Source organism: Pinus tabuliformis, chromosome 5_2, assembly GCF_031772625.1.
Source record: "Pinus tabuliformis cultivar Carrire ecotype Pingquan chromosome 5_2, CPIR1, whole genome shotgun sequence".
NCBI classification, from domain to species: domain Eukaryota; kingdom Viridiplantae; phylum Streptophyta; class Pinopsida; order Pinales; family Pinaceae; genus Pinus; species Pinus tabuliformis.
In genome coordinates this window covers 1,098,805,869-1,098,828,470 of record NC_142306.1, presented here as the reverse complement: position 1 = coordinate 1,098,828,470, position 22,602 = coordinate 1,098,805,869, and the positions used below count along the sequence as shown (strand labels likewise).

At 46.8% G+C, this 22,602-nt stretch overlaps 1 protein-coding gene across 1 annotated transcript in view; it reads left to right on the top strand.

Moving 5' to 3' along the window:
• The window catches only part of LOC149163072 (uncharacterized), a 299,415-nt gene extending 277,284 nt beyond the window's left edge, over positions 1-22,131 (top strand). Inside the window, exon 8 of the mRNA XM_089437516.1 lies at positions 21,482-22,131. The gene's annotated coding sequence lies outside the window, so the exon portion shown is untranslated. The remainder of the gene's footprint in view (positions 1-21,481) is intronic.
• The last annotated feature ends 471 nt before the right edge of the window (positions 22,132-22,602 follow it).

Genomic DNA, 22,602 nt, shown 5'->3' with positions numbered 1-22,602 from the left:
TGTCGTGCAGAGGGACCCCGTTTGGAGGCCGCGGCCACTGTCTTCTTCTTTCCTTGAGGGCGTATCATCAGGAAAACAAATTTCCTGGTTTTGGAAATGATCTTACTGCATTGTTTTGCAGTAATCAAAGAGATGGCGGCAGGTGGTGCTACCTCTGGTATCCTGAACAACTTATTTCCCAATGTAATAATAACAGCACGGGGCCTTGATTCATACACAGCATGTCGCTTCCACAAGTATGGTTGTCCTAGTAATACATCACAAACTTCAAGGGGAGCAATGTCACACAATACCTCATCCGTGAAGGGCTTGATGTTGTATGGAAGGCGACACTGCTGGCTCACGCGAAGATCTCGTCCTTGGTGAAGCCACCCAATGGTGTATGGTTGTGGATGTGCTGTGGTCGGTAAGCCCAACCGCTTCACGACCTCTGCCGAAATGAGGTTCTTTTGACTCCCGCTATCAACAATGAACTGTATCGGGGAGCCCTTTACCCACATCTGGGAGTGGAAGAGACGCTCCTCCTCCTCTGGATCTTCGGGTTCATTTTTCTGGATCTTTGCGGTAGCAACAGTGGCGCTGGGATCCGCATCAATGATCTGCTTCCCTTTTTCATACCCCTTATCGGGTTCTGACTCAGAGTCGGAACATGCATCTGATTCTGAAACCTTTAGCTCAGCCACCAGTGACTGCTTGGCCCGACACTCACTTGTGTTGTGAGTGGAGCTCTTATGGAACTCGCACCATTTTCCAGTGTCCTTTCTCGGCTTCGCGGCGCTGTTCTTTGCTTGCAGCTTCGGCTGGTTGTCTTGGGCTGTCCCGCCTTGGCTTTGTCCTTTGTTCTGTGGTTTAGGGGCACCTTTCCCCTGCTTTGGATTCGCAGATCCAAAGTCTCGCTTCTTTTGTTTAAACTTCTGCTCGACCTTGACGGCATACCGGTATGCTGCGCCGAGCGAGGGGATGTTTAGGAATTGTATTTCTTCCTGGATGTACTTGTGCAGGCAGCCACGGTATTTGAGTATCAAATGTTGCTCCGAATCCTTGATACCCAACTTTGTGCGAAGGGTATGGAAAAGATTGGTGAACTCCGGCACGTCTTGGTCCCTTCCCTGCCGCAGCGTGGTCCACTTTATGTATTCATCCTCATAGCTTCCGACAGGGTAGTACTGCTCCTTGATGGCATCCCGGAACGAATCCCAGGTGGGTGCGGCTGAAAATAGTGAGCCAGTACTTTCATCCTTCTGCTCGCAGTAGGTTTCCCACCAGTCCTTGACGTGGGGGGCTGCTTTGAGAAGAGCAAAAACAATCTTTTCCCGACTCGAAAATTCATGAACAGAAAAATAACCCTCTAGCAGATTTAACCATTTATCTACGGCATCTGCGTCTATCTGACCCTCGAATATGGGGATTTCAAAATTAACTTGTACCTTAAAGGGTGTGGCGTTTCCAGAGTAGCTGCTGGAAGCCGATGCGTTGCTTCTGGGTAGCCGCTGAAGGATCTGGGCAAAGCTGTCCATCATCGCGTTCCGTTGTCGCTCGAGGGCTTCTTCGAGCAAGATTTTGATGGGATCTCCTGCCCCCTCGTCTTTCTTCTCGTCCGCCATGGGAGGCCGTCGGGATTTGCGAGGCTGGTCTTGCAAAGGTTCAACCAGTTCAAGCCCTAACTCCTTATATCCCGACCTTGTTGGGGACATGCAAAGAAAAACAGAGAAAAAGCAGACCGCTCTGATACCACTGATCCGGATTTAAACAGGAACGCAACAAATTACAGAGATAACCATATACACAAAGATGCAGCGGAAATAATACTTCATTTCATTAATGGAAAATACTGAAATATGCTTACAACAGAAATGGAAATAAACTAGCTAGGGCGATGGTAGCTTATCTCTGAGAAGAGATGTGATGGCTACATGCCTCTGAACTGTCTTACAATGAGGCTCGAAGGCCTATTTATTGTTGAGAAACAATGGAAAACCCTTCACATTCCAAAACCTAACCCTAGAAGATGAAACGCCAAATTGTGGGCCCCGTTTGGGTAAGTTGGTACATCAACTTCCCGGGGTCGTAACTTTGGCATACTATCTCCGTTTGACGCGCATGATAGCTCGTTAGAAAGATCTATCCGAGGACTACGACGGAAAAGACGATTTTTATCAGAAAAATTGCTGGCGGTAGATTTCCCAAAAAACGTCGTTTAGGGCCTCAAAACGGCTCCGGAAGTTCAGGACCCGAAAAACTGCTAAAAATAGTAAGTTGTGCTACAATTAAGGAAACTGAAAATGCTGAGAAAGACAATGGTGGGGGTCCAGGTGGACTTGGCAGGTGGCCACCAATATCCACCTGGATCATTCCTCCCCCCTTAGGAAGCAATGGTCCCCATTGCGTTGAGCTCCTCCATGAGATGAGGAAACTTCTGCTGAACTTGTTCCCTGGTGAGCCACTTGCCCTGCTGAAGGAGTTGGCCTGCTTTGACAACTCGATACAGTTGGATATTCTGTTGGCGAGTGTTCTTGATCTGTGTGTCCATGATCCGATCAGTTGCAGCTTGTTCCATGCAATCTGGATTTAATTCTGTGGGTTTGAGCTGTTCTGCAATGTCGGATGTGTCTAGCAATGGTGGAAAGTATGGCCGAAGGCGGTCCACATTGAACACTGGGTGCAGGCCAAGGAATGGGGGAATGCTGAGCTCAAATGCATTGTCTCCCATAGCCTTAGTAATGGTGTAAGGACCATGGATGGTCTCAATTTCTGTGGGTTTGAGCTGTTCTGCAATGTCGGATGTGTCTAGCAATGGTGGAAAGTATGGCCGAAGGCGGTCCACATTGAACACTGGGTGCAGGCCAAGGAATGGGGGAATGCTGAGCTCAAATGCATTGTCTCCCATAGCCTTAGTAATGGTGTAAGGACCATATCGGAGTGGTCTCAATTTCCGATAGGCTCCAGTAAGGCGTTCCTTTTGCAAATGCAACCAGACTTTGTCGCCCACCTGAAACTTGTGTGGCACCCGATGTTGATCATGTCGCTGCTTGTACTTGGCATTTGATTTCTCAAGAATGTCATGGACCTGCTGGCGAATATGTTGGATGCGCTCAATGAAGCTGGTGGCCTTATCTGTTTCGGACTGGACATGAGCTGAATTCATGTGAGTAGCTGCAAGTGGCATGGCCACATCAATGGGGCATAGTGGCTGGAATCCCAAACCCACCTGAAAAGGGCTATGGCCAGTGGAGCTGTGAAGAGCTCGGTTGTAGCTGTGCTGAACATAGGGGAGGCTCTCGTCCCATGTGCGTGGATGCTTTGAGTTATACATGCGCAGAATGTGCACAATCATCCTATTGACAACCTCTGTCTGGCCATCAGTTTGAGGATGGAAGGCTGTGGACTTCGTGAGTTTGGTGTCCAGCATTGACCAGAGACTGGACCAAAATGTGCTGAGAAACCGACTGTCCCGATCTGAGATGATAGACTGTGGGATCCCAAAGTGCACCCACACTCGTTCAAAGAAGAGTTTAGCAGTGGCTTCTGCTGTGATATTCTTCTTGCAGGCCATCATAATGGCCATCTTTGAGAACCTGTCGACGACCACAAAAACACAGTCATTTCCATGCTTAGTGGAAGGAAGGCCTGACATGTAATCCATGGAGATGGATTCCCAAGGTCGACTAGGGGTAGGCAACGGGGTATAGAGGCCTTGCTTCTTAATGGTCGGTTTGGCAATGGCACAGGCAGTACATGATCGGATGTACTTCCCAACATCCTGTCGAAGATTCGGCCAATAGAAATAATTTTGCAGTACTGCCACTGTTTTCTCGACCCCGAAATGCCCAGCAGCCCGACTGTAGTGTGCTTCCCAAATCATCTTGGCACGCTCGCTTGAAGGAACACAAAGGTGACCGAGGTGGCATAATAGGGCATCCTGGAGGTGAAAATCTGCAACCTGCCGACCCTCCAAGAGTGTCTGGTATGTGTGGCCGAATTCTGGGTCGCTTTTGTAGAGAAGTGGCCAATCAGAAGTCTCGTGCCCGCAAGAGTTGAGCACGGTGGTTAGCGCCATGATCGGTGGTCGACTGAGGCAATCTGCAACATTATTGGTGCTGCCCTTTTTATACTTGATATTCAAGTGAAACTGTTGCAGGTATGTAGACCACTTCTGATGGCGATCATTCTGCAATTTCCCTTGGGTCTGTATGAACTGCAGAGGTCGGTGGTCTGTGTGGATGACCGTTTCCTTCCCCAAAATGTAATGCTTCCATTGTCGGCAGGCCTGTACAATGGAATACATCTCTTTATCATAAGTGGGGTACTTCCGGACTGTGTCTGAAAGTGTTTCACTGTGATATGCCACTGGATGTCCATGTTGAGTAAGGACTGCCCCAATAGCATAGTCAGAGGCATCTGTCTCGACCTCAAATGGTTGTTGTAAATCTGGTAACGCGAGCACTGGTGCCGTGCAGAGGCGATCCTTCAACTCCCTGAATGCCTTCTGTTGAGATTCAGACCAAAAGAATTTTGCTTTCGCCCCGCCCTTGGTGACTTGACTCAAGGGCCAAGAAATATGAGAAAACCCCAACACAAACCTGCGGTAGAAGTTGGCAAGACCTAGAAAGCTGCGGAGCTCTGTTAGAGTGGTTGGAGAGGGCCAATCCCGAATGACTTGGACCTTGGCTGGATCGACATGCACCCCCTGTTCATCAATGATGTATCCCAGATACTGAACCTCGGTCATGCCAAAAGTGCATTTCTCCAAATTGGCACATAGCTTGTGTTGCCGCAGTGTTTGGAGAACCTGTCGGATGTGGTGGAGGTGCTCTTCCCAACTCTGGCTGAAGATCAGAATGTCATCCAAGTATACTACTACAAAGGAGTTGGTGAATGGCCGCAAGATGTCATCCATTAGCCTCATAAAGGTTGCAGGAGCATTCGTCAATCCGAAAGGCATGACCAACCATTCGAAGAGGCCCTCCTTGGATTTGAAGGCAGTCTTCCACACATCTGAGGGTTCGATTGGTACCTGGTGATATCCTGACTTCAGATCGATCTTGCTGAAATATTTCGCCCCCTTTAGTTGGTCTAGGAGGTCATCAATCCGCGGGATCGGGTACCTATTACGGACAGTGATCTTGTTCAGCGCCCGATAGTCAATACAGAGTCTCCACGTCCCATCCTTCTTCTGTACCAACACGATCGGGCTCCCACAGGGCGATGAACTCGGACGGATGTGACCTTTCTGCAGGAGCTCCTGAATCTGCCTCTTGATTTCATTGTTCTCCAGAACGGAGCGCCGATAAATTGGTCCATTGGGTAGCGGCGCACCTGGGGTCAGATCGATGGAGTGCTTGACTTGACAGTGCAGAGGAACCCCTGCCGGGGAGGTGAAGATGTCCTCGTACTCCTCCACAATCTTGTCCATCTGTAGTTGTCGTGCAGAGGGACCCCGTTTGGAGGCCGCGGCCACTGTCTTCTTCTTTCCTTGAGGGCGTATCATCAGGAAAACAAATTTCCTGGTTTTGGAAATGATCTTACTGCATTGTTTTGCAGTAATCAAAGAGATGGCGGCAGGTGGTGCTACCTCTGGTATCCTGAACAACTTATTTCCCAATGTAATAATAACAGCACGGGGCCTTGATTCATACACAGCATGTCGCTTCCACAAGTATGGTTGTCCTAGTAATACATCACAAACTTCAAGGGGAGCAATGTCACACAATACCTCATCCGTGAAGGGCTTGATGTTGTATGGAAGGCGACACTGCTGGCTCACGCGAAGATCTCGTCCTTGGTGAAGCCACCCAATGGTGTATGGTTGTGGATGTGCTGTGGTCGGTAAGCCCAACCGCTTCACGACCTCTGCCGAAATGAGGTTCTTTTGACTCCCGCTATCAACAATGAACTGTATCGGGGAGCCCTTTACCCACATCTGGGAGTGGAAGAGACGCTCCTCCTCCTCTGGATCTTCGGGTTCATTTTTCTGGATCTTTGCGGTAGCAACAGTGGCGCTGGGATCCGCATCAATGATCTGCTTCCCTTTTTCATACCCCTTATCGGGTTCTGACTCAGAGTCGGAACATGCATCTGATTCTGAAACCTTTAGCTCAGCCACCAGTGACTGCTTGGCCCGACACTCACTTGTGTTGTGAGTGGAGCTCTTATGGAACTCGCACCATTTTCCAGTGTCCTTTCTCGGCTTCGCGGCGCTGTTCTTTGCTTGCAGCTTCGGCTGGTTGTCTTGGGCTGTCCCGCCTTGGCTTTGTCCTTTGTTCTGTGGTTTAGGGGCACCTTTCCCCTGCTTTGGATTCGCAGATCCAAAGTCTCGCTTCTTTTGTTTAAACTTCTGCTCGACCTTGACGGCATACCGGTATGCTGCGCCGAGCGAGGGGATGTTTAGGAATTGTATTTCTTCCTGGATGTACTTGTGCAGGCAGCCACGGTATTTGAGTATCAAATGTTGCTCCGAATCCTTGATACCCAACTTTGTGCGAAGGGTATGGAAAAGATTGGTGAACTCCGGCACGTCTTGGTCCCTTCCCTGCCGCAGCGTGGTCCACTTTATGTATTCATCCTCATAGCTTCCGACAGGGTAGTACTGCTCCTTGATGGCATCCCGGAACGAATCCCAGGTGGGTGCGGCTGAAAATAGTGAGCCAGTACTTTCATCCTTCTGCTCGCAGTAGGTTTCCCACCAGTCCTTGACGTGGGGGGCTGCTTTGAGAAGAGCAAAAACAATCTTTTCCCGACTCGAAAATTCATGAACAGAAAAATAACCCTCTAGCAGATTTAACCATTTATCTACGGCATCTGCGTCTATCTGACCCTCGAATATGGGGATTTCAAAATTAACTTGTACCTTAAAGGGTGTGGCGTTTCCAGAGTAGCTGCTGGAAGCCGATGCGTTGCTTCTGGGTAGCCGCTGAAGGATCTGGGCAAAGCTGTCCATCATCGCGTTCCGTTGTCGCTCGAGGGCTTCTTCGAGCAAGATTTTGATGGGATCTCCTGCCCCCTCGTCTTTCTTCTCGTCCGCCATGGGAGGCCGTCGGGATTTGCGAGGCTGGTCTTGCAAAGGTTCAACCAGTTCAAGCCCTAACTCCTTATATCCCGACCTTGTTGGGGACATGCAAAGAAAAACAGAGAAAAAGCAGACCGCTCTGATACCACTGATCCGGATTTAAACAGGAACGCAACAAATTACAGAGATAACCATATACACAAAGATGCAGCGGAAATAATACTTCATTTCATTAATGGAAAATACTGAAATATGCTTACAACAGAAATGGAAATAAACTAGCTAGGGCGATGGTAGCTTATCTCTGAGAAGAGATGTGATGGCTACATGCCTCTGAACTGTCTTACAATGAGGCTCGAAGGCCTATTTATTGTTGAGAAACAATGGAAAACCCTTCACATTCCAAAACCTAACCCTAGAAGATGAAACGCCAAATTGTGGGCCCCGTTTTGGGTAAGTTGGTACATCAACTTCCCGGGGTCGTAACTTTGGCATACGATCTCCGTTTGACGCGTATGATAGCTCGTTAGAAAGATCTATCCGAGGACTACGACGGAAAAGACGATTTTTATCAGAAAAATTGCTGGCCCCAGATTTCCCAAAAAACGTCGTTTAGGGCCTCAAAACGGCTCCGGAAGTTCAGGACCCGAAAAACTGCTAAAAATAGTAAGTTGTGCTACAATTAAGGAAACTGAAAATGCTGAGAAAGACAATGGTGGGGGTCCAGGTGGACTTGGCAGGTGGCCACCAATATCCACCTGGATCATTCCTCCCCCCTTAGGAAGCAATGGTCCCCATTGCGTTGAGCTCCTCCATGAGATGAGGAAACTTCTGCTGAACTTGTTCCCTGGTGAGCCACTTGCCCTGCTGAAGGAGTTGGCCTGCTTTGACAACTCGATACAGTTGGATATTCTGTTGGCGAGTGTTCTTGATCTGTGTGTCCATGATCCGATCAGTTGCAGCTTGTTCCATGCAATCTGGATTTAATTCTGTGGGTTTGAGCTGTTCTGCAATGTCGGATGTGTCTAGCAATGGTGGAAAGTATGGCCGAAGGCGGTCCACATTGAACACTGGGTGCAGGCCAAGGAATGGGGGAATGCTGAGCTCAAATGCATTGTCTCCCATAGCCTTAGTAATGCCATATCGTGGTCAATTCTGTGGGTTTGAGCTGTTCTGCAATGTCGGATGTGTCTAGCAATGGTGGAAAGTATGGCCGAAGGCGGTCCACATTGAACACTGGGTGCAGGCCAAGGAATGGGGGAATGCTGAGCTCAAATGCATTGTCTCCCATAGCCTTAGTAATGGTGTAAGGACCATATCGGAGTGGTCTCAATTTCCGATAGGCTCCAGTAAGGCGTTCCTTTTGCAAATGCAACCAGACTTTGTCGCCCACCTGAAACTTGTGTGGCACCCGATGTTGATCATGTCGCTGCTTGTACTTGGCATTTGATTTCTCAAGAATGTCATGGACCTGCTGGCGAATATGTTGGATGCGCTCAATGAAGCTGGTGGCCTTATCTGTTTCGGACTGGACATGAGCTGAATTCATGTGAGTAGCTGCAAGTGGCATGGCCACATCAATGGGGCATAGTGGCTGGAATCCCAAACCCACCTGAAAAGGGCTATGGCCAGTGGAGCTGTGAAGAGCTCGGTTGTAGCTGTGCTGAACATAGGGGAGGCTCTCGTCCCATGTGCGTGGATGCTTTGAGTTATACATGCGCAGAATGTGCACAATCATCCTATTGACAACCTCTGTCTGGCCATCAGTTTGAGGATGGAAGGCTGTGGACTTCGTGAGTTTGGTGTCCAGCATTGACCAGAGACTGGACCAAAATGTGCTGAGAAACCGACTGTCCCGATCTGAGATGATAGACTGTGGGATCCCAAAGTGCACCCACACTCGTTCAAAGAAGAGTTTAGCAGTGGCTTCTGCTGTGATATTCTTCTTGCAGGCCATCATAATGGCCATCTTTGAGAACCTGTCGACGACCACAAAAACACAGTCATTTCCATGCTTAGTGGAAGGAAGGCCTGACATGTAATCCATGGAGATGGATTCCCAAGGTCGACTAGGGGTAGGCAACGGGGTATAGAGGCCTTGCTTCTTAATGGTCGGTTTGGCAATGGCACAGGCAGTACATGATCGGATGTACTTCCCAACATCCTGTCGAAGATTCGGCCAATAGAAATAATTTTGCAGTACTGCCACTGTTTTCTCGACCCCGAAATGCCCAGCAGCCCGACTGTAGTGTGCTTCCCAAATCATCTTGGCACGCTCGCTTGAAGGAACACAAAGGTGACCGAGGTGGCATAATAGGGCATCCTGGAGGTGAAAATCTGCAACCTGCCGACCCTCCAAGAGTGTCTGGTATGTGTGGCCGAATTCTGGGTCGCTTTTGTAGAGAAGTGGCCAATCAGAAGTCTCGTGCCCGCAAGAGTTGAGCACGGTGGTTAGCGCCATGATCGGTGGTCGACTGAGGCAATCTGCAACATTATTGGTGCTGCCCTTTTTATACTTGATATTCAAGTGAAACTGTTGCAGGTATGTAGACCACTTCTGATGGCGATCATTCTGCAATTTCCCTTGGGTCTGTATGAACTGCAGAGGTCGGTGGTCTGTGTGGATGACCGTTTCCTTCCCCAAAATGTAATGCTTCCATTGTCGGCAGGCCTGTACAATGGAATACATCTCTTTATCATAAGTGGGGTACTTCCGGACTGTGTCTGAAAGTGTTTCACTGTGATATGCCACTGGATGTCCATGTTGAGTAAGGACTGCCCCAATAGCATAGTCAGAGGCATCTGTCTCGACCTCAAATGGTTGTTGTAAATCTGGTAACGCGAGCACTGGTGCCGTGCAGAGGCGATCCTTCAACTCCCTGAATGCCTTCTGTTGAGATTCAGACCAAAAGAATTTTGCTTTCGCCCCGCCCTTGGTGACTTGACTCAAGGGCCAAGAAATATGAGAAAACCCCAACACAAACCTGCGGTAGAAGTTGGCAAGACCTAGAAAGCTGCGGAGCTCTGTTAGAGTGGTTGGAGAGGGCCAATCCCGAATGACTTGGACCTTGGCTGGATCGACATGCACCCCCTGTTCATCAATGATGTATCCCAGATACTGAACCTCGGTCATGCCAAAAGTGCATTTCTCCAAATTGGCACATAGCTTGTGTTGCCGCAGTGTTTGGAGAACCTGTCGGATGTGGTGGAGGTGCTCTTCCCAACTCTGGCTGAAGATCAGAATGTCATCCAAGTATACTACTACAAAGGAGTTGGTGAATGGCCGCAAGATGTCATCCATTAGCCTCATAAAGGTTGCAGGAGCATTCGTCAATCCGAAAGGCATGACCAACCATTCGAAGAGGCCCTCCTTGGATTTGAAGGCAGTCTTCCACACATCTGAGGGTTCGATTGGTACCTGGTGATATCCTGACTTCAGATCGATCTTGCTGAAATATTTCGCCCCCTTTAGTTGGTCTAGGAGGTCATCAATCCGCGGGATCGGGTACCTATTACGGACAGTGATCTTGTTCAGCGCCCGATAGTCAATACAGAGTCTCCACGTCCCATCCTTCTTCTGTACCAACACGATCGGGCTCCCACAGGGCGATGAACTCGGACGGATGTGACCTTTCTGCAGGAGCTCCTGAATCTGCCTCTTGATTTCATTGTTCTCCAGAACGGAGCGCCGATAAATTGGTCCATTGGGTAGCGGCGCACCTGGGGTCAGATCGATGGAGTGCTTGACTTGACAGTGCAGAGGAACCCCTGCCGGGGAGGTGAAGATGTCCTCGTACTCCTCCACAATCTTGTCCATCTGTAGTTGTCGTGCAGAGGGACCCCGTTTGGAGGCCGCGGCCACTGTCTTCTTCTTTCCTTGAGGGCGTATCATCAGGAAAACAAATTTCCTGGTTTTGGAAATGATCTTACTGCATTGTTTTGCAGTAATCAAAGAGATGGCGGCAGGTGGTGCTACCTCTGGTATCCTGAACAACTTATTTCCCAATGTAATAATAACAGCACGGGGCCTTGATTCATACACAGCATGTCGCTTCCACAAGTATGGTTGTCCTAGTAATACATCACAAACTTCAAGGGGAGCAATGTCACACAATACCTCATCCGTGAAGGGCTTGATGTTGTATGGAAGGCGACACTGCTGGCTCACGCGAAGATCTCGTCCTTGGTGAAGCCACCCAATGGTGTATGGTTGTGGATGTGCTGTGGTCGGTAAGCCCAACCGCTTCACGACCTCTGCCGAAATGAGGTTCTTTTGACTCCCGCTATCAACAATGAACTGTATCGGGGAGCCCTTTACCCACATCTGGGAGTGGAAGAGACGCTCCTCCTCCTCTGGATCTTCGGGTTCATTTTTCTGGATCTTTGCGGTAGCAACAGTGGCGCTGGGATCCGCATCAATGATCTGCTTCCCTTTTTCATACCCCTTATCGGGTTCTGACTCAGAGTCGGAACATGCATCTGATTCTGAAACCTTTAGCTCAGCCACCAGTGACTGCTTGGCCCGACACTCACTTGTGTTGTGAGTGGAGCTCTTATGGAACTCGCACCATTTTCCAGTGTCCTTTCTCGGCTTCGCGGCGCTGTTCTTTGCTTGCAGCTTCGGCTGGTTGTCTTGGGCTGTCCCGCCTTGGCTTTGTCCTTTGTTCTGTGGTTTAGGGGCACCTTTCCCCTGCTTTGGATTCGCAGATCCAAAGTCTCGCTTCTTTTGTTTAAACTTCTGCTCGACCTTGACGGCATACCGGTATGCTGCGCCGAGCGAGGGGATGTTTAGGAATTGTATTTCTTCCTGGATGTACTTGTGCAGGCAGCCACGGTATTTGAGTATCAAATGTTGCTCCGAATCCTTGATACCCAACTTTGTGCGAAGGGTATGGAAAAGATTGGTGAACTCCGGCACGTCTTGGTCCCTTCCCTGCCGCAGCGTGGTCCACTTTATGTATTCATCCTCATAGCTTCCGACAGGGTAGTACTGCTCCTTGATGGCATCCCGGAACGAATCCCAGGTGGGTGCGGCTGAAAATAGTGAGCCAGTACTTTCATCCTTCTGCTCGCAGTAGGTTTCCCACCAGTCCTTGACGTGGGGGGCTGCTTTGAGAAGAGCAAAAACAATCTTTTCCCGACTCGAAAATTCATGAACAGAAAAATAACCCTCTAGCAGATTTAACCATTTATCTACGGCATCTGCGTCTATCTGACCCTCGAATATGGGGATTTCAAAATTAACTTGTACCTTAAAGGGTGTGGCGTTTCCAGAGTAGCTGCTGGAAGCCGATGCGTTGCTTCTGGGTAGCCGCTGAAGGATCTGGGCAAAGCTGTCCATCATCGCGTTCCGTTGTCGCTCGAGGGCTTCTTCGAGCAAGATTTTGATGGGATCTCCTGCCCCCTCGTCTTTCTTCTCGTCCGCCATGGGAGGCCGTCGGGATTTGCGAGGCTGGTCTTGCAAAGGTTCAACCAGTTCAAGCCCTAACTCCTTATATCCCGACCTTGTTGGGGACATGCAAAGAAAAACAGAGAAAAAGCAGACCGCTCTGATACCACTGATCCGGATTTAAACAGGAACGCAACAAATTACAGAGATAACCATATACACAAAGATGCAGCGGAAATAATACTTCATTTCATTAATGGAAAATACTGAAATATGCTTACAACAGAAATGGAAATAAACTAGCTAGGGCGATGGTAGCTTATCTCTGAGAAGAGATGTGATGGCTACATGCCTCTGAACTGTGTTACAATGAGGCTCGAAGGCCTATTTATTGTTGAGAAACAATGGAAAACCCTTCACATTCCAAAACCTAACCCTAGAAGATGAAACGCCAAATTGTGGGCCCCGTTTGGGTAAGTTGGTACATCAACTTCCCGGGGTCGTAACTTTGGCATACGATCTCCGTTTGACGCGCATGATAGCTCGTTAGAAAGATCTATCCGAGCACTACGACGGAAAAGACGATTTTTATCAGAAAAATTGCTGGCCCCAGATTTCCCAAAAAACGTCGTTTAGGGCCTCAAAACGGCTCCGGAAGTTCAGGACCCGAAAAACTGCTAAAAATAGTAAGTTGTGCTACAATTAAGGAAACTGAAAATGCTGAGAAAGACAATGGTGGGGGTCCAGGTGGACTTGGCAGGTGGCCACCAATATCCACCTGGATCATTCCTCCCCCCTTAGGAAGCAATGGTCCCCATTGCGTTGAGCTCCTCCATGAGATGAGGAAACTTCTGCTGAACTTGTTCCCTGGTGAGCCACTTGCCCTGCTGAAGGAGTTGGCCTGCTTTGACAACTCGATACAGTTGGATATTCTGTTGGCGAGTGTTCTTGATCTGTGTGTCCATGATCCGATCAGTTGCAGCTTGTTCCATGCAATCTGGATTTAATTCTGTGGGTTTGAGCTGTTCTGCAATGTCGGATGTGTCTAGCAATGGTGGAAAGTATGGCCGAAGGCGGTCCACATTGAACACTGGGTGCAGGCCAAGGAATGGGGGAATGCTGAGCTCAAATGCATTGTCTCCCATAGCCTTAGTAATGGTGTAAGGACCATATCGGAGTGGTCTCAATTCTGTGGGTTTGAGCTGTTCTGCAATGTCGGATGTGTCTAGCAATGGTGGAAAGTATGGCCGAAGGCGGTCCACATTGAACACTGGGTGCAGGCCAAGGAATGGGGGAATGCTGAGCTCAAATGCATTGTCTCCCATAGCCTTAGTAATGGTGTAAGGACCATATCGGAGTGGTCTCAATTTCCGATAGGCTCCAGTAAGGCGTTCCTTTTGCAAATGCAACCAGACTTTGTCGCCCACCTGAAACTTGTGTGGCACCCGATGTTGATCATGTCGCTGCTTGTACTTGGCATTTGATTTCTCAAGAATGTCATGGACCTGCTGGCGAATATGTTGGATGCGCTCAATGAAGCTGGTGGCCTTATCTGTTTCGGACTGGACATGAGCTGAATTCATGTGAGTAGCTGCAAGTGGCATGGCCACATCAATGGGGCATAGTGGCTGGAATCCCAAACCCACCTGAAAAGGGCTATGGCCAGTGGAGCTGTGAAGAGCTCGGTTGTAGCTGTGCTGAACATAGGGGAGGCTCTCGTCCCATGTGCGTGGATGCTTTGAGTTATACATGCGCAGAATGTGCACAATCATCCTATTGACAACCTCTGTCTGGCCATCAGTTTGAGGATGGAAGGCTGTGGACTTCGTGAGTTTGGTGTCCAGCATTGACCAGAGACTGGACCAAAATGTGCTGAGAAACCGACTGTCCCGATCTGAGATGATAGACTGTGGGATCCCAAAGTGCACCCACACTCGTTCAAAGAAGAGTTTAGCAGTGGCTTCTGCTGTGATATTCTTCTTGCAGGCCATCATAATGGCCATCTTTGAGAACCTGTCGACGACCACAAAAACACAGTCATTTCCATGCTTAGTGGAAGGAAGGCCTGACATGTAATCCATGGAGATGGATTCCCAAGGTCGACTAGGGGTAGGCAACGGGGTATAGAGGCCTTGCTTCTTAATGGTCGGTTTGGCAATGGCACAGGCAGTACATGATCGGATGTACTTCCCAACATCCTGTCGAAGATTCGGCCAATAGAAATAATTTTGCAGTACTGCCACTGTTTTCTCGACCCCGAAATGCCCAGCAGCCCGACTGTAGTGTGCTTCCCAAATCATCTTGGCACGCTCGCTTGAAGGAACACAAAGGTGACCGAGGTGGCATAATAGGGCATCCTGGAGGTGAAAATCTGCAACCTGCCGACCCTCCAAGAGTGTCTGGTATGTGTGGCCGAATTCTGGGTCGCTTTTGTAGAGAAGTGGCCAATCAGAAGTCTCGTGCCCGCAAGAGTTGAGCACGGTGGTTAGCGCCATGATCGGTGGTCGACTGAGGCAATCTGCAACATTATTGGTGCTGCCCTTTTTATACTTGATATTCAAGTGAAACTGTTGCAGGTATGTAGACCACTTCTGATGGCGATCATTCTGCAATTTCCCTTGGGTCTGTATGAACTGCAGAGGTCGGTGGTCTGTGTGGATGACCGTTTCCTTCCCCAAAATGTAATGCTTCCATTGTCGGCAGGCCTGTACAATGGAATACATCTCTTTATCATAAGTGGGGTACTTCCGGACTGTGTCTGAAAGTGTTTCACTGTGATATGCCACTGGATGTCCATGTTGAGTAAGGACTGCCCCAATAGCATAGTCAGAGGCATCTGTCTCGACCTCAAATGGTTGTTGTAAATCTGGTAACGCGAGCACTGGTGCCGTGCAGAGGCGATCCTTCAACTCCCTGAATGCCTTCTGTTGAGATTCAGACCAAAAGAATTTTGCTTTCGCCCCGCCCTTGGTGACTTGACTCAAGGGCCAAGAAATATGAGAAAACCCCAACACAAACCTGCGGTAGAAGTTGGCAAGACCTAGAAAGCTGCGGAGCTCTGTTAGAGTGGTTGGAGAGGGCCAATCCCGAATGACTTGGACCTTGGCTGGATCGACATGCACCCCCTGTTCATCAATGATGTATCCCAGATACTGAACCTCGGTCATGCCAAAAGTGCATTTCTCCAAATTGGCACATAGCTTGTGTTGCCGCAGTGTTTGGAGAACCTGTCGGATGTGGTGGAGGTGCTCTTCCCAACTCTGGCTGAAGATCAGAATGTCATCCAAGTATACTACTACAAAGGAGTTGGTGAATGGCCGCAAGATGTCATCCATTAGCCTCATAAAGGTTGCAGGAGCATTCGTCAATCCGAAAGGCATGACCAACCATTCGAAGAGGCCCTCCTTGGATTTGAAGGCAGTCTTCCACACATCTGAGGGTTCGATTGGTACCTGGTGATATCCTGACTTCAGATCGATCTTGCTGAAATATTTCGCCCCCTTTAGTTGGTCTAGGAGGTCATCAATCCGCGGGATCGGGTACCTATTACGGACAGTGATCTTGTTCAGCGCCCGATAGTCAATACAGAGTCTCCACGTCCCATCCTTCTTCTGTACCAACACGATCGGGCTCCCACAGGGCGATGAACTCGGACGGATGTGACCTTTCTGCAGGAGCTCCTGAATCTGCCTCTTGATTTCATTGTTCTCCAGAACGGAGCGCCGATAAATTGGTCCATTGGGTAGCGGCGCACCTGGGGTCAGATCGATGGAGTGCTTGACTTGACAGTGCAGAGGAACCCCTGCCGGGGAGGTGAAGATGTCCTCGTACTCCTCCACAATCTTGTCCATCTGTAGTTGTCGTGCAGAGGGGCCCCGTTTGGAGGCCGCGGCCACTGTCTTCTTCTTTCCTTGAGGGCGTATCATCAGGAAAACAAATTTCCTGGTTTTGGAAATGATCTTACTGCATTGTTTTGCAGTAATCAAAGAGAGGGCGGCAGGTGGTGCTACCTCTGGTATCCTGAACAACTTATTTCCCAATGTAATAATAACAGCACGGGGCCTTGATTCATACACAGCATGTCGCTTCCACAAGTATGGTTGTCCTAGTAATACATCACAAACTTCAAGGGGAGCAATGTCACACAATACCTCATCCGTGAAGGGCTTGATGTTGTATGGAAGGCGACACTGCTGGCTCACGCGAAGATCTCGTCCTTGGTGAAGCCACCCAATGGTGTATGGTTGTGGATGTGCTGTGGTCGGTAAGCCCAACCGCTTCACGACCTCTGCCGAAATGAGGTTCTTTTGACTCCCGCTATCAACAATGAACTGTATCGGGGAGCCCTTTACCCACATCTGGGAGTGGAAGAGACGCTCCTCCTCCTCTGGATCTTCGGGTTCATTTTTCTGGATCTTTGCGGTAGCAACAGTGGCGCTGGGATCCGCATCAATGATCTGCTTCCCTTTTTCATACCCCTTATCGGGTTCTGACTCAGAGTCGGAACATGCATCTGATTCTGAAACCTTTAGCTCAGCCACCAGTGACTGCTTGGCCCGACACTCACTTGTGTTGTGAGTGGAGCTCTTATGGAACTCGCACCATTTTCCAGTGTCCTTTCTCGGCTTCGCGGCGCTGTTCTTTGCTTGCAGCTTCGACTGGTTGTCTTGGGCTGTCCCGCCTTGGCTTTGTCCTTTGTTCTGTGGTTTAGGGGCACCTTTCCCCTGCTTTGGATTCGCAGATCCAAAGTCTCGCTTCTTTTGTTTAAACTTCTGCTCGACCTTGACGGCATACCGGTATGCTGCGCCGAGCGAGGGGATGTTTAGGAATTGTATTTCTTCCTGGATGTACTTGTGCAGGCAGCCACGGTATTTGAGTATCAAATGTTGCTCCGAATCCTTGATACCCAACTTTGTGCGAAGGGTATGGAAAAGATTGGTGAACTCCGGCACGTCTTGGTCCCTTCCCTGCCGCAGCGTGGTCCACTTTATGTATTCATCCTCATAGCTTCCGACAGGGTAGTACTGCTCCTTGATGGCATCCCGGAACGAATCCCAGGTGGGTGCGGCTGAAAATAGTGAGCCAGTACTTTCATCCTTCTGCTCGCAGTAGGTTTCCCACCAGTCCTTGACGTGGGGGGCTGCTTTGAGGAGAGCAAAAACAATCTTTTCCCGACTCGAAAATTCATGAACAGAAAAATAACCCTCTAGCAGATTTAACCATTTATCTACGGCATCTGCGTCTATCTGACCTTCGAATATGGGGATTTCAAAATTAACTTGTACCTTAAAGGGTGTGGCATTTCCAGAGTAGCTGCTGGAAGCCGATGCGTTGCTTCTCGGTAGCCGCTGAAGGATCTGGGCAAAACTGTCCATCATCGCGTTCCGTTGTCGCTCGAGGGCTTCTTCGAGCAAGATTTTGATGGGATCTCCTGCCCCCTCGTCTTTCTTCTCGTCCGCCATGGGAGGCCGTCGGGATTTGCGAGGCTGGTCTTGCAAAGGTTCAACCAGTTCAAGCCCTAACTCCTTATATCCCGACCTTGTTGGGGACATGCAAAGAAAAACAGAGAAAAAGCAGACCGCTCTGATACCACTGATCCGGATTTAAACAGGAACGCAACAAATTACAGAGATAACCATATACACAAAGATGCAGCGGAAATAATACTTCATTTCATTAATGGAAAATACTCAAATATGCTTACAACAGAAATGGAAATAAACTAGCTAGGGCGATGGTAGCTTATCTCTGAGAAGAGATGTGATGGCTACATGCCTCTGAACTGTCTTACAATGAGGCTCGGAGGCCTATTTATTGTTGAGAAACAATAGAAAACCCTTCACATTCCAAAACCTAACCCTAGAAGATGAAACGCCAAATTGTGGGCCCCGTTTTTGGGTAAGTTGGTACATCAACTTCCCGGGGTCGCGAATTGGTCATACTATCTCCGTTTGACGTGCATGATAGCCCGTTGGAAAGATCTCTCCGAGGACTACGACGGAAAAGACGATTTTTATCAGAAAAATCGCTGGCAGTAGATTTCCCAAAAAACGTCGTTTAGGGCCTCAAAACGGCTCCGGAAGTTCAGGACCCGAAAAACTGCTAAAAATAGTAAGTTGTGCTACAATTAAGGAAACTGAAAATGCTGAGGAAGACAATGGTGGGGGTCCAGGTGGACTTGGCAGGTGGCCATCAATATCCACCTGGATCAGCAACACATTGAAGAAGGTTACATAGTGACTGTTAGGACGCAATCAAGGAAAGTAGACCACAGTCTAAACAGAGTAATGGATTCAAATCTAACCAGCACACTCAGTCTCAGTCTCAGTATTAATAATGTAATACTAACTTTGAACCATAAGTTGGCAACTTTTCAATGCTCCTATCCATCTTGGAGGTACGAGTCCAAGAACAATAACAGTTCTCATTCTGATGAACAACGAAAACATCAAAAAGGAAAAGCCTGAAAGGGGGTTACTGCAGTTTGCAAAGAGAATGTGACTGAGAAAGATATCCTTGATAAAATTGGTCAAAATACTTAAAGTAAATTGAAATCAAATCTATTATTGCTTCCATTATAAAATCAATCGTGGAGATGCTCATATCTTGATTGATTGAAGATGTACCAAGACTTTTCGTTTGAGGCCTTTGTGAAAAGGAAGTGCGTGTAGTGGAAAACTGAATTGCGGCAATGATCGTTGATTGCGGTGGATGGAGAAGTTGAGAACGTCACAGTGGAAAACCGAATTGTGGTTGTTTGGAAAATAGAAACTCGTCTCTACAAAGTGAAAACAAAAACCCATTTGTCTGCAAAGTGAACTGCAACGTCTATGGAATGTGGCGTCTCTGCGCAGTGCGAAGTGAACACTGAAAACCCAAAACTGGCAGCAGCGAAGTGAAAACCCGATACTGCGAAGCAAAAGTGACAATCCTAAACCGCGGCAACAAACCTAATAATCGCAGACTCTGAAAAAACGCCAAAAAAAGTTAAAATCGGCCCAATCGCAGACTCGCGAGTCAAACTCGTGTTGACCACGAGTCAAACTCAGTCAACGCGATTTGACTCGCAGAGTTTTGACTCTACTCGTTTGAATACCGTGCCAATTTTTACTCGCAATCACTCGACGATTCCTGTTACACTGGCCGACACATTCTTCCTTTGTGCCAATGCTTGCCCTAGAGAGTGCCATGTCATTCCTACATGCCTTGGAAGGGTGACATAGGCTTCCTTATGGATGATGTCATGGTGGAGGAGGTGCCTTTTAGAGATGTATCCATGCATTTTGAGATTTTCTTAGAGTGAGGAGCACTCTTGGACCATTTCATTGCTTGTTTGATGCATTATTTATGATTCTTGGAGGAGGATGTCATGGTGGAGAACATTTATTTCCACACGTGAGTTATTTTTGGCATTCTACTATGTTTTAGAGCTATCTCAAGGTCGACTTGTGACCTTTGACCTAGTTGAGTGCTCAAGCAAACCTTTTTTTAGGGCTTTTGCTTGCAAATCAATGAAAAGTGACTTTGTTACCCTCATATAAATATAGGGAAGTCACTTTCATTTATTCATCATCATCATTGATCACACTTCTCTCTCTTAAGAAGTGCACCTAGCTATTGGTCTCTTTCTACTTGGACACAATGTGATTTTGTGGAGCGAATTTTCTTTTGAAGGGAATTTTTGCATGGGGAGACTTCTTTAGAATTCATTGAAGAGATTCTTGTGGAATGGTGTAAGTTTCATGTTGATTTTCTTCCATTTTGCATGCTATATTATGTGAATTAGGGTTTCTATGTGTGCCATATTAAAAATTGCAATATTTTACTTGAAATCTTAAATTTTCATGGTATTTAAAAGTTGTTTCCTCGAATCCTTCAAAATAAGTTTGATGTATGCATTTCTTGAATTTAAAATCTCCCATTTAGGGAACTCGCTAGGGTTTGTAAATAGAGATAATCATTCTCTCAGCCTCTGCATCAAGGTCCTTTTCATAGACCTTGCCCTAAAGTACTACATTGCCCAATTAGATCAAGGCACTAGTCTTGTAGGTGTTGACCAAGCCTTAAAAAATATATTCTCTCTTTTTGTTTTGATAACTATGATTAGAGTTAAGTTAATTTTGAATTTTCAGCAATTTAATATTTATGTGTTAGTGCTCTATTCAAGGGATTGCATTTAATAAACTTGAATAAGGCAAAATCTAGCATTATTTGCATGTTAAAACCCTAAAATAAAGCTGATGCCATCATAACTATTGCTGTTTTATGCATGTTTCAGCCATAAAACTATATTGTTTGCCCTCAATCTAGTCTACCCTTTGATAGCCTTGTTCCTTGTTGACCATCATTGATAGGCTATCTTCTAGAGCTGCTATATGCCATCATGTGCCCAAAATCTGCCTACATCACAAACCACCTATGCTCTTCTAAAACTCTAATTTGTTGTTCCAAGTGCACAAAACATTCCTATTTTTCATTGTTGAGCAGCTCCAACTCTAGTGCACTTCCTGCTTGGCTGAGCTGGTTCCTGAATTTTCTTTCCTTTCCTCTTCATGACTGAGCTTTTTGTGCCTGAGATGGCATCGGTGTGTTCTTAGCAGTCTGAGTACTGTATTCAGCATTTTTCCTTTTCTATAAATCATACAGTGAAGTTCAGATTATCATCTTGTTGTGCTCAATTTTAATGTATACTATTAAAGAGTCCCTTCGCTTTATAATATATATTGTTTCATCTTTTATTAAGGAAATAGTCCCTGTTTTTTATATTTAATGCTGTTGCTTTGAGTACTGTCTTCTTGTGTTTAATGGATCATACTTTGCTAATCTTTGTTTGCTCTCTCTCATCGTATTTCTGAATGCATTCCCTTATTAAGCTACAGGAATCTGATAAACTGGACACTTGGCATTTTCTCATTTGTTGGCTCTGTCAATCTTATTCAGAACCAAAAGAAAAGGAAATTAATGTCTTAGTTTTATTGCTTGTAATGAATCTTACTTAAGAGCAGATATTTCTATGATAATGATCCTTTTTCCATCTGATTTGGTTGCTGTAATAGAAGTCTTTAACTGCCCATTTTTCCTTGCAGTGAAAATGGTCCTCTTGACTGTGCAACCAATCAGTCTTCTGATCAACCTCAGTTTTCTGTGGATAAATTGAGGATAGCAGTGCATATATTCTCTATTACTAGAGGAAAATTATCCCAATATGATTTAGACTATGCTTAGCTTTATTTTTTGTAAGCGAGCACAACTGCAACTGCAACTGCAAGTCTTTTATTCAAAGGCATTCGTCAAAATAGATACTAATTAATGTGTTCATGTAAAGGGACAGTGGAATACACACCATTCTTCTGTTGCTGCCGGAATCTAAGCATAATACAAGTCATGGTTACGTGTATGAGATATTCATACATGATGTTCTCGCAATTTTTATATGGTGATTTGCTGAGTTCAGTTCAAAAGCTGTGGGAGATTTCACTATTTTTTGGTTACATTGTTATTTATTCAACTCTCGACTTGATTCTAAGGAAAGACGTCCTATAGAACAGGGTGTTCTCAAAGGGATGTTCAAATAAAACTAAACAAACAAAACATTTGGTGATAAATTTTTTATTTTAAAATTTCTTGCAGTAAGATGAAAAGAGTTTTGCGACTTGCAATGAAAGCAAGTGTAAACATTTTACAGTTTATTGTTACTTCCGAGATCTGAGTTAAAATTTATTCACATTTGGGAATAGGCAATGTTGGTAAAGGAACTTAAAGCAATGCCTTCACAGATTCAATGCAGGTTAAAATTGTCAGTTATAAATCTTCTCTCAGAAGCATATCTTTGACAGCTTAACTTTAACCTGTCCATTATATTGTGAAACTGCACATTATATTGTTTTGTCAAAGGACGGTGTCTTGCTACCCTTTATATGATAAAGGCTTAATGTTTCCTGATGCTAGTCATGATAAACAGTTGGTTTTATATTTCAAGTAGAATTTGGAAAATACAACGCTTCACAATGAAATAGGGGGTGATATGTATGCGCACCTGATTCATAGATGGTAACCTATGGCCTGTGTGTTTCATCAACACAGATGTTTACTGTGGAATTTAAATTGTGGTGTCTCTACCGTGTATAAAGCAGCTGAGGTTATGCTTTTTCGGTGTGGATTCAATGCAGAAAAAGATATTTCTGTTCTGGTTTGGTTACACTGCTTG